Raw genomic sequence first — 13,283 nt, 5'->3', positions numbered from 1 at the left:
CAACCGGCGACAGCACGCGAACCCTTTCCTCCAAACAATAATTTTTATGTAGTTAATAGCAGTTATTTCAGGAGTAATCGTGTACATAATAGTGTTTTGGTATTGAATGTTATATTTACCATCGTGTATTTTATATCGTGTGTGAGAAAGCGGTTAACGTTAACGTTAGCAACATTGTGCAGTGCTTCGTATCTGACTGCCATCCTGATGCATGGACTGGTGCATGGTCTGGACCACCATATTCAGTTTATTAACTTGCCGTGAATTATTACACAAAATGTTCATTAAATGTACGAAGAAGTATTTCTAGGTTAATGATTGATGATATGGCTCGTACAGTATGAAGGCTACAGTAGCCTAGCTAATGTTAACTAGCATTACCAACCTCCCTGCAAAACTCAGCACACAACTTCGTAGGTTTGATAGGTCTTGTCCCTCATGCTGGCCCATACAAAACCCACAAGCTGACCCTCGACACACAACAGTCAATAATGTGACCCGATTTAAACTGGTTTTCACCCCTTTGGACACTCTTGATTTCATCCTTGAAACTGAAATATTCACAGCGCCATGGACGGTTTGCTAACCATTTTACTGCAGTGTCTACCCGGTGGTAGCATCCAGCTTTGCTATCAGCTAGCTAGCTATACAAAGGTTTAAGTTCTTAATGGGGATATACAGGGCTTTTTATGCCTCGACTAAGTTGATGTTTCATATAAACAACCATTCATGTTCATAGAAACAACAAGGTCACTAAAACATAATATATTTCATACCTGTATTGCAGCATGTAGGCTAATGTTAGCAGCATTATAATGACATTCTAATGTCTGAAAGGCTAATGATTAGCCTATCGGCTACCTGAAAAGTTAAGTGTTCAAACTAGCATTTGCAGTGTTCTATTTGATGGTGGCCCTGACTAACACTCGTGTGATATATAAACCACAATCCTTGTTGATACAAGTACCAATGTTCGTCTAGAAAGTTTTTATTCACATTAAGATTTTCGCTATAGACAGTAAAATACTCCACCATCTTTGTCAATAATTTTCGCTGATAAAAGTTTCAAACTATGACCTTAACCAGACATCCCAACTTGCAAAAAGTCATTTCAGGGAGGCATCACAACCCCCCTCCCCCAAAAAAAAAAAAAAAAACTTTAGCCTATACAATAATGACAGTACAACAAATAAGGAAGGCCTATAGATAGAAATTGTAAAAATAAAATATGTAGATTTTGGTAGTTTGGTCTTTTCATGTAGCCTTGGCAACTAGCCATCTAGTAGGCTATAGGCCTGAATAATATGCACATGAATTGACACTTGTTAAACTCACCTCAACATGTCTTTTGCAATCATTTAACCCGCTATGGGCAATGCTAAAGGCTAAAGTCGTGCAGCGTGCAAGACTAGGTCCATCATTATGTTTTACTCTTATGAGACAAGGGTAGCCTACACTTTGAAATGGGTCTTACATTTTCCTTTTTTTGAGGCACTGACTCTACCATGACGCTCCTGTTTCTACTGAACTGATTAATTAAGTTCGGGAGAAAAGACATAAAAGCCCGCCTACACTGAAAACTGATTGGTTGATTTAGCGAAACAGGCCAATCAGGATGCTCTCTGTCTTGGATGCGCTCAGACACACACGCACCACCCCTCTCTCTCTCTCCCCTCGTGTGCGCGCTACACTCAGATGCACACGCGGTCTCGCATGCGCGCTCTTGATCGCTCACTCTAGATTCCGGGAGATTTTATCTAATTTGCGGGCGTCAGGGAGCCGCTATCAATATGCGGGAGACTCCTGGAACTTCCGGGAGACTTGGGATGTCTGCCTTAACGGCCTTTCCACCAATCAGAGGCTTCACTGTGGTGATTGTGGGATTGTTCAGGATTGTGAGTAATGAAGTACTTATCCAAGACATCGCGAATAAAATACATTTATCTCAAAACGAGGTTAGTGCCCTGTGAACTTTTGGCGTCTATATGAGCATACACAATCGCTTAGTACAGCCGTAGCTGGTTTTGAGTCTACCATGTGCAGTTAAGTTTTTATGGCTTATACCCGAATTGTCAATGGAGAAATTGCATTGAATTCTTACTTCCGGAAACTCCTGTGGGCGGGACTGTGATGCTCTATGGAGCAATGCCAGACCGAACTTCCTGACCTCAAATGTTGTGGGCGGGACTAAGTTCGGAATGGCACCCAGGCTAACTTTTTATATGTATATTTTAAAAGAGAAAGCGCTTGACTGTAGCGCTTTCTCTTTTGTTCGAGAAAGCTCTTGACTGTAATGATGCAGTTCTCGTAAAAGTTCCTGAACATTAGATAGATAGATAGATAGATAGATAGATAGATACTTTATTGATCCCCAGGGGAAATTCATTAAGCCTGGTGTCACCACTCTACTACAACAGTTATAACACTAAGAGTTTAATGCACTAGTTTAAGTTTAATTTCACTGCTAGTTATCCTCCTGGAAGTTGTAAGTCAATAAAGCTATTCCAGACCCACTCTCTCAATTGAGATTTGAGAAGCGGTCTGGTGTTAATCAGATTATCCCTCTACTACAATTCTTCTGACAACTTCCAATAGTCCTTTTGGGTTTTATCAACAGCATTGTACAGCATTTTGCATTATTTTGGGGACAATAAGTTACTTATTGTAATATTAGTTAATAGATTTGTTAAAACATTAACACCCAGATTTTATGCAAGTAACTAATATTTAATTAATGATGAAAAAACAATTAACTTGTGCCAAATAGATATTTTAGTAACAATTAACAAATATTAACAAAGGGTTAGGTAATTACTAGTTTGCTATTTATTATGACACCTTATTATGGAGTGTTACCGTTTACTTTCTAAAATTAGCACCATTATGAAGAATCAACCATATTGTGCTGAAAGTGGAGTTTAATATTGTACTTGCACTTTGCAATGATACAATTCAATGACCATTATCTGATCAACTTTTGCGGTTGTTGCAACCTTATTGATCCATGGTGCATTAAGCACAGACTCAGACAGAATTTTCTTGGTTCAAACCAGATGCTTCAAGTAGAACTAGAATTGATGTTTGGCTAATCTCTGATCATATGAAAGAACAGTCAACAGTCAGCAACAGATACTATCTTTAGTGCTCCCTTGTCTAACCACTGCTTTAGGGAACTATGTTTGTGTTGAAGTAAACCTACTCTCTCTCTCTCTCTTTCTCTCTCTCTGATGCTAATAAAAGGAAATAACTCTCTGTAAACGATGATATTCACACTCAAAGAAAGCAAAATGGGCTTAAAACCCAAAGCCAGATGGATTGAGGAAGGAGAGATATTCTTCTGTTTACGGATTAGAGAACACTAAAGATCTCTATTTCTCCTGATGCAGCCAAAGCCATTGTTGAAAAAAAACAGATTGCTCTCTTCAAATCAATGAAGGTTGTTGAGATTGTCAGACCACACAGTTCCTGGTGATCACCACTAGATGGAGACATTCTTCATGAGCATACTTACCTAAGGTAAGATGCAATGAGTGGATTCACCTGGTAGTCATGTGACTCGTTGGTTTGTTGTATTTAAACTGAGCTGAAATGGCAGCACTCAAGACATGATCTAGTGAATTGTAAAGCTCAACTGGTGGACTCGTCTCAGATGGATTTCCTTGTGAACAAATATGAAAGGTAATCCCGAAAGCACAAAGGATGTGTTGGAAAAATAACACAATTTGTGTTTTTGTAACACATCCGTGAGTCAAGTTAAAAACAACACACTTTGTGCTAGTGTTACCACAACACATGTTTTCCCAAATAGTATGGTAATATTTTTACACACCAATGTGTTAAAATAACACAAATTCTGTCATTTTATATTTGTTTTTAAGCTCTACATCAACAATAAAGCACATGCAATAAACATAATCCATACAAAATATAGTTTGATTTAATGCATTGATGATTCATTAAATATAATCAAAGTTACAAAAGCTTGTCCAAAGGGTTTACAAAAGTTTCACTGTAGGCATCATGCTCTGTTAATGTTAATGTAAGTTAATGGCAGTGAGTAGCCCACCCAATTAATATTAACCCAATTAAGACAATATTCCAAATAAGACACTGCCATGCAAATAGCATTTTCTGATTGCCTTAACCCGAATAAGGTCGGAATAAGCGATAAACAATTTTTGGTGCAGACCCTACAGATTTTACAGAATCAATCGTCTTTGTTAGTAATAATTGGACTATGCTGTGATACGGCTCAATACACAAAGTAGGAATACACCTCAGATAGCCTGGGAAATACACAAATCTGAGAGCTGACTGAATTTTGTGCTCTGGCAAATACGTGGACAATTTACCACTGAAACTGATTTCACAATCTCTGATTGATCAAAGTCAGTTTAATTACAACTGCATGAGCTGGGCTTTATATGATGCAATAAACACAGGAGAACGTTGAAGCACTTTTCTACAACCACTGACTGCACTGGTGGTGTCAGTACTATGAAGCAACACATATATTTATTTCTTTTGAAAACAACCACTGCACTGGCAAGAAATATGTATTAGTAGTATTTCCAAAAGCATTTAGCAAGAGCAATGCTTAAGTTTAATTTCACCGTTGGTTTAAAATAAATTAGTCCTACAGGTCTAGGGTTAGCTAGACTACAGTACACCTAAGATTCAACAACTGCAAAATATCTCTTGAGCTTTAACTAGCCTTTCCTTACCATTTCATCCCATATCTTTTGGTGAGATCCACTTTAGATTTCAACAGTATCACCAGGTGTTTGGCATTCATGCGAGACTGAGGTTTATATTCAATCAGTGGTTTCACAATGTCCTTAAGGGCAGGCTGTAGTTGACCAAAAGCATGAGGACACTGATGGTTATAAAGAAGCTCACGTATTTCTCGCGGGTTATTGCTTGACCAAGGTTTAGAGTTTGTGAACATCTCCAGAGGAGTGATGCCAAGAGACCACATGTCTGACATGATGCTGCATTTCTTACACTCCACTAGGCACTCTGGGGCCATGTAGGGTGGGGTTCCTCCCAGTGGACCACTGTGAGGCCCTGTTTTATGACATGTTGTCATTACCATGGTTTCCTGGCAGTCTGCCATGCCCCAGTCAGTAAGATAGGCTTTTCTGTTATCTGCTGCAATCTTAGAACAACAAGAAAAAATGAGAGGTCAACTTAAATTGCCATACCAGCCCAAACTAGCTACAGTACATTGAGTAAATAATAAGAGGACAATGATATCAAGTGTTTTTGTTTGTTTGTTTGTTTATTTATTTTTTGAGAACAGCAATGGAAGGTCAAAAAGCATTGTGTGAAATATTTTCACGTGATAACAAATGAAGCCATGAAGCTAGACAAAAGCATGTGCCGTCTGATTACAAAGCACCTGGATAAGAACACATTTTTTGTGTGCAGAGTGCAGTTGTCAGAAATGTTATGTTTATGATACATTTAATATGTGTTACAATCATGAAGAGGTCCTTCGAAAATGATCTTCTGTACAAGGGGTCCTTAGTCCCAAAAAAGTTTGATAACCCCTGGTATCGGCTAATTCTTAAAGCTGCAGTTGGCAAGTCTGACAGATTGAAGGGACTTAGCCAAAATTTTGAATGTTTACATGCCCCTCCCCCACTACCACAGAGCACCCTCTTATCGAGTAGGTAGCCAATGGGCCTGTATCACTTGATGCAAATGTTCGTTTTTGGATTAAAATAAATGTCAAATATTACCCTAACATCCGTCTTCCTATGTGCGGAAATTTGTTAAACTAGCTGTAACAACGAAAGACGTGCGTATTAAGCTACATGTGGCAGCGCAACGATGGAAGACGTTAAAAAGAAGTTGGCCTCAGGAGATTTTAAAACTATCGAAAACGAAGGAAAATCAGCTGTGTGGAAGTATTTCTACATGGTTGTCAAGGCCGATAGTGATGAACCTGTTGGTTATGTTCAATGTAAGGGTTGCGGAGTTCTCATGACGTATGATAGCAAGAGGACCGGAAATTCCGCCCTGCAGCGTCACGTGGATAGAGTTTGTAAGTCACCTGGGCTACTGCAGCCGAGCATCACTGCCTTTATTAGTACCTCAAGAAAAATCCCTCAGCAGGCCAAACAAAAACTGACTGAAAAATGCGTTGAGTACTGCTCATAAGACATAAGGCCATTTCGTTCCTTCAAAGGAAGAGGTTTCATTGAGTTGGCCCAGCAGCTAATTAACATCGGTGCAGGACGTACTGCCTGACCCCACCACTGTGTCAAAACGGTGCCGTGAGCTGGCAACAGAGAAACGAACAAAGCTGGTTGAGCAGCTAAATGGCATTCTGACTGAGGTGAATTACATCGGAATGACAACGGATATCTGGACGGAGGATTATCACAAATTAAGTTACATGACCATCACTTGCCATTTTGTGACACGAACATTTAAAATGATAAGCACCGTACTGACAACAGCCGCATTCCTACTGGAAGAGGCTAAGACAAGGGAGAACTAGATGTACCGCAGAGCGGTACAAAATATGACCGCCACCCAGTCCAGCACATTTTTTCCACAAAAATAAATCACGCTGAAAGGCTTATATGATTCTGTCTCGCTAAATTGCATTATCCACACTCAATTCTCACTGGTATCTGCTAGACAACAACGAAAAACGATGGTTCCATGCTATCCATGTGGGGTTACATGCCCACCAATTTTCGTGTACCCCAGTCTCACAGTGTCCCAGGAATCCTTGACAGAAATTTGGACATGCGAAAAAGAAAAAAAAAAAATCTGACTAAACCTAGACTAAAGACTAAACCTTCGCTGCGCGGCGGTCATAATAATATTAGGAGAAATCATCAGACTTCTAACAGAGTATGGCCTGGATATGAGTCTGGTGTGGGTGACAGACCAAGGCTCAAACATCATCAGTGCCCTCAGACCATATCGAAGACTAGACTGCCAGGATCACCTTTAGAATACGGTGATGCGACACGCCCACACACAACTGGCCCAAGATGCTCCCACTGTTGCAGAGACTCTGCAAGCTACCAAGGCACTAGTCAAATATGTCAAAAAGACGGGCATGGCAGCTTTGCTGTCAAAAAATCCAAATCCAAATGGCAGACACGAGGTTTAGCACGGTATATCTGACCTTAAATTCTGTCCGCTCGGTTTATCAAGAACTACGTGAAAAACTAGATGAGCGTGCAGAGGGCTGGCGGATCGATGCCATATCTCCAGATGTCCTTGACTTTCTTGTCGAGTTCCTGCAACCATTTTATGATGCCCAGCGTGAACTTGAAGGGGACCAGTACCCAACCATAAACCTGGTGTTTCTGTGGTTTGAGCGATTGAAGCGTCACTGCAACAGAAAGACGACTGACAGCCCCTATCAAGCCATCATCCGCGAGCGGCATCTCAGTTGGATTTTGTGTAAAGTGGAGATCCAAGAACTCCGAAAAATTGCAACTTTCATTTGGCCTAAATATAGCCAGCTCCGAATGTTGTCCTCTTCAGAGAGAGACAACCTTCACCTGGAGGTTCGGAGACAGCTCAGTGACCTCCACACTGAGGAGGCCGCCACTGAGCGACCTGCGCCCAAGAAAGCTGCAGTTGACTTTGAGGAGTGGGAAAATGTACCTCTGGCAGATGCCACGGACGAAGTCGAGATGTACTCGACTCATAATCATGCAATGCAGGACGACAGAGATGTTTTGGGCTGGTGGAGAGATCAGCAACTCAACTACCCGAAGCTTAGTGTCCTTGCCCGCGGCATTCTTGCCATTCCAGCCAGCAGCAGTAGCAGTGAGCGCAACTTCAGTGCTGCTGGCAGGGCCATCGAGCAGAGGAGGACAGCCTTGAAGCCATCAACCGTTGATGCAATCCTTTTTCTGCATAAGAACATGGATTAGCCTAAACTTTGATGAATGGATTATGTAAATAGATCCCATGTTGCAGTTTAGTCTATACAGTTTTCAAGGAAAATGGTTAGAGTGATTTTTATGTCAATAAGCTGCATTTGTGTTACGTTAATGTTATCGCTGGGGATATTCGTGTTGAATTAATTTAAAGATAGGCCCACAGAACCTGTTGTGTTATTTTTTTTTTATTTTGTTCTGTTACCTTTGCCCATTTTTGGTAGGGCTATGTTAATTGAATTTCAATTGGCTAAGATTGGGCCTCTAGTGCGCACCTGTGTTAATGGCGCTTGCTGCCCTGTGTGCGTTGATGCGCTCATCTGTTGACATTTCCGAATGCCTTCCTACAATTGCTTAATAAAAGCGGGATTTCCACACAAACAAACGTACATGTGTCATTAGTATGAGAAACAAATGTGATTTTAATTGTGTCGGGCTCGGACATAAATATCTTAATGCCTGTCGGGCTCAGGTCGGGTTCGGTTACTGCTCTGTCGGACGCGGGCCGGGCTTGGACAGAAAAATCCGGCCTGATCCGCACTCTAGTGCGCACCAGACTGCACCAGACTGTGATTGCCAGTCAGATCTCACACAGTCCTGCTGATTGGACGAGAAGAACCGGGTGCTGTGAATTTTTGCAAAACAAATAACAGGCTCTAGGTGGAGGTAGAAGTGCAGGTTTTTTGCTAAAACCGGCTGATTTATGTTGTTCTGTCAGAGCATAGTGTCGGTTTCAGTGAATATGATAAAAAAAATCTTTGCTGAAGGTATACCTACAAATGATGCAGCGTTAACAAAGTTCTGGATTAGTCTACAGTAGATCCACGGTTGTCAAACTGGGGTACGCGTACCCCCAGGGGTACGTGGACTGATTTCAGGGGGTACGCGAAAAAAGTCTAAGTCATATGCCTTTTCAAACGTTTTCTCTATCCCACGTTGGTAACTTAACTTCCGCATTTGCACTGCACATTAAAAACGTATTTTCTCTGCATTAACAAAATATTCGAGAGTAGAGACAGAGAGGGTAAATTAGTGAACGTGCTTGCAGATTCAAACATGCGCTCTTCCTCCAAGAAGAGGCGACTCGGAGCTCAAACATGCGACAGCACTTTACCTCGGGAAAGCCACCTTGCCTCGCTGTGAAACAGTACAGCCTTTTGGTCAGCTCCCATCTCCTCTCAAAGTGCGGAGAATAGACACACTTTTAAGGGCCGGGTCTTGATGAAATTCACCACTCTCACAACCTCGTTCAAAATCTCATTCAGGTCGGGACTAACTAAGCTGCCTTGACACGAGCGCTTCCCTATGAATAACACAGCGCATCGGGTGCTACCTGGGCCTAGGCTACAGATAAAAAAAATAATAAAAAAAATCCTGTTTTTCACGTCACTTCGCGCCCCACCTGGCATGTCTCCGTGACCCATAGTTTGAGAAACGCTGACTAATGAACATTTCTTGAAGAAGCAGGCCTATCTTAGCGAAATATTTGGAAAGCTCAATGAGTTAAATCTCCAGTTACAAGGCAAAGACAAGCACCTAGCAGATAAGATCACTGCATTCAACAAGACAACTGTGTGTGAGATTAGGTGCAGATCTATTTAAAATCATTATGTTCAGCACATTTGTAGGCCTATCATATATTGACTATTGATGAGATTTGTATCATATGTTTATGATCCTATTCACTATTCTTGACAAAATTGATAAAAATAAATATTAATAAAACAATTTAAAAAAAACTTGTTAACAATTGGTGGTGTTGGGGGTACTCCGGATGATCATAATGTCTCAGGGGGTACATGCCTGTTAAAAGTTTGGGAACCACTGGTCTAGATTCGTCAGATCTTCAGCTGTGCTATCAAAGAATGTTTGTATGAATGCTACTTTTGAAAGCACTATAGGAATGTCACATATTACCAACCGTCCCATATGTCCAACCTCTTACGTGTATGTGTCACTTAATATTCATTTCTATACAAACCAAGACGGCGGATTCCTAAAGAAACGCAAGCACCCACACCATAAGTGTATCTAAATTAGCTATGTACCAAAAATTACATTTTACCGTGACTCGAAGAGCTGTAAACAGTCTTGTAAGGCTGCATGTACAAATTCGCTTGGAGCGCCAGTGGAATTTTTAATTGCGACGAGAATTCTTGGGCTAACTGTTGATGTGCCGTGAGAAAGGTTGGGAATAGGCACCCACCAGCCCAGCACTAAACTCTGAGCGTGGTAAACAAAATCGGATATTTCAGGCAGTAAAAGCCCCGGTAAGAACCAAACTAGATTTTGTTCAAATCTACACACCTCTGGCACTGGGCAACTCATTCCACCAACATGGAACCACTGAGGAAAATAGTCTTGAATTTGACCTAGCGTTTATGACTGGTCGACACAACAGACGCTCTTCAGAGGACCTCAATGGGCGGTTGGTGATGTACATGTTGATCATTGAATTAAAGGAAAATTCCGGTATTTAGCACTTTTAGTCCCTTTTCTGGTTTGTTTTGGATGAACTAGAGTGGTGGACATTGACATTTTGACGATTAGTCCTGTCTCGACTTTTCTGACTCGTTTTGAATCGCCTTTACTGCTTCAGAGTGGCTGCCTACAGGCACGCACAAACATGTCCTTAAAACAACCCTTAACGTTTCGTTTTCAAAACTGTGCAACTCACAGAGTGGTTAGTGGTGTTCGTTGATTATTAAAATCAAATATATCGGCGCAATGTATGATTTCCAGCCATCTTATTTGCTATTGTGGAACTATTTTTCACCTCACAACCGTGTATAAACTTCCGCTCAATATTTGAGCCTGAAGCATAGACGGTGGCGCAGAAATATCAACGTGCAATGAGTCTTCCAACAGAAATCAATGGGATTTTACAAAATGCCAAATAAAACACGACAGAAACTGTATTTCGCTATGCTACTTGTTTTGGAACATCAACAAACACCACTAACCACTCGGTGAGTTGCACAGTTTTGAAAACTAACATTAAGGGTTGTTTTAAGGACATGTTTGTGCATGCCTGTAGCAGCCACTCTGAAGTAGTCAAAACTTGAAGTAGTCAAGACTCTGAAGTAGTCACAACTTTCTCCAACTCAACTGCAATAAATCAGAGATTATCATAATTGATCCCTCATGTGACATGCCCAGACACCAGACCTTTTCACTCAACATTGATGGCTCCAACGTCATCCCCTCCACCCACATCCGCAACCTTGGAATCATCTTCTACCACATGTCAATCTAAACCTTGTCACTAAAACCGCCTTCTTTCACCTCCGCAAGATTGCACGCCTCCCCCTCTCTGTCCATCACCACAGTTGAAACACTCATCCATGGCCTCATCACCTTTAGACTGGACTACGGCAACAGCATTCTTTACAGAATACCCAACAAAATAACCAATAAACTCCAATACGTCCAGAATTGTCCAGAGTTTGCCTGTCTTCTGTCTCCACCCCTGTCCTCCACAACCTCCACTGGCTCCCAGTCAAACACTTCAAAGTACTTCTCCTCACATACAAAGCACGCAATAGCCTTTCCCCTCCATACCTCTCCGACCTCCTCATCCGCCACACTCCCGTCCGCCGAATCAGGTTTGTCGATGCAAACATACTCAAGACCATCTTGATCACCGGAAGGTGATCTGTTGCTCAGCCAGTTGTTGTCTCAGAGTGGGCTTCATAGCTTCAAACGATTTGCGGAGTAACACATCACCTCCCCTGAAGTTGGTTCCTCGGTCAGCCAAGATTTCAAATGGCATCCCTCTTCGAGATATAAAGCGACGGAGGGCCATAAGGAATGCTTCTGTATCCATACTCTCAAGTATATCCAGATGTATACATCGGGTAGTGAGGCACTTGAGTATCCCCCAGCATTTTTCACACCGGCGGCCCACTGCCGGTGGAATGGTCCAAAGCAGTCGACCCCCGTTGACCAGAAGGGAGGCTTGAACAGGCGAAGACGGGCAGTTGGTAAGTCTGCCATTCTTGGCTTGGCTTTCCATTTGCGGCACTCCTGGCAGGTGTTCTGGTGCCGCTTGATGGCACTCCGACCCCTCAGCACCCAATACTTCCGCCGTATCTCGCCATGAACTCGCTCTGGTCCAGGGTGCAGAAGCTGCTCATCATAGCTCTTTATAAGGAGTCTGGAAAGGGGATGATCACCGTCAAGAACAATCGGATGCAGGACATCAGGCTCCAACTCAGCCCGGCGCAGTCCTCCGCCTACCCGGATCACGTTTAATGCAGGGTCCAGCTCAGGGGAGAGGGAGACGAGTCGGCTATTCCTTGGCAAGTCTCTATCTTTGAGTAGAGCTTGAAGCTCTTCTGGGAAACTCTCCGCCTGAGCTCTCTGGATCAGCAGTGTTTCCGCTGCAAGGTGGGAAGCAGCAGTAGCCGCCCCATCAGAGGCCTTCTTGGACACCACTGCGATCAGATCTTCTAACCTGCTGTATTGTGAAACATCAGGCAGCAGAGAGACAGGTGTCTCGTGGGTCAGGTAACAGGCAACAGACTTCCTGAGCTCATCCGTCTCACTCTGAGGCAGTGGAATGGACAATGGAGGGAAAACCGGCCACTGAGTTTCAGGTTTCCACAAGAACGATGGTCCCTCACTCCATCTTTGACGTTGTGCTAGTTCTTGCAGTGTCTTTCCTCTCGAGCTGTTCACATCAGTGAGGTCTTGTATCTCAGCGATGCATGTTCCTACAAAGACCTTATACCTGCAGGACTCCGACTTCAGCCAGGAGAGCACGGTGGTAGATAGGCTTGGGAATCGGTTCCAGTTTCCGGTTTGGAACCGGTTCCAAACGTTCCGATCCATCGGATCCATCCATTCCGATACACGTACACACGTTAACGATTCCACTAACGATTCCGAACATCCATTCCCATGTCGCGGCACGACGTCACAGTATGCGAAATTTAGACATTTTAAAGCATTCAACTTCTGCAGTGTTTCCCCTACAATGTAGGCTAGTCAGCAGCGCCACTCCTAGAATTCAAGCGCTGCTGCAAAAAATTGCCTAATTAAAAAAACACACGCAAGTGAACTTTATTAGCAGACGCAATTTTGTGCAAAAAACTTAGCCTACATTATGTTAACCAAGGAACCAAATTAAACACGCCAGCGAGGTAGCTCGCCCCTACCTTCAGTAGCCTATTCCCAGATAAATTCCACGCATTGTTTCGTTTTTGTTTGTTATACAGTCAATGCTTTCAAGTCCTGTGTTGCTAACATACCTAGGCTGTGAAACTAAAGTCTAGCCTATTGGTGGGTTTAATTGAATTTCGGTAATAGTATATGCAACCATTTACATCTGGAGATAGTTTGTAATTTCCTGTAGAGCTCACCAAA

Source organism: Alosa sapidissima, chromosome 8 (genome assembly GCF_018492685.1).
Source record: "Alosa sapidissima isolate fAloSap1 chromosome 8, fAloSap1.pri, whole genome shotgun sequence".
Lineage (NCBI taxonomy): Eukaryota > Metazoa > Chordata > Actinopteri > Clupeiformes > Clupeidae > Alosa > Alosa sapidissima.
Note: the sequence above shows the minus strand (reverse complement) of the source record.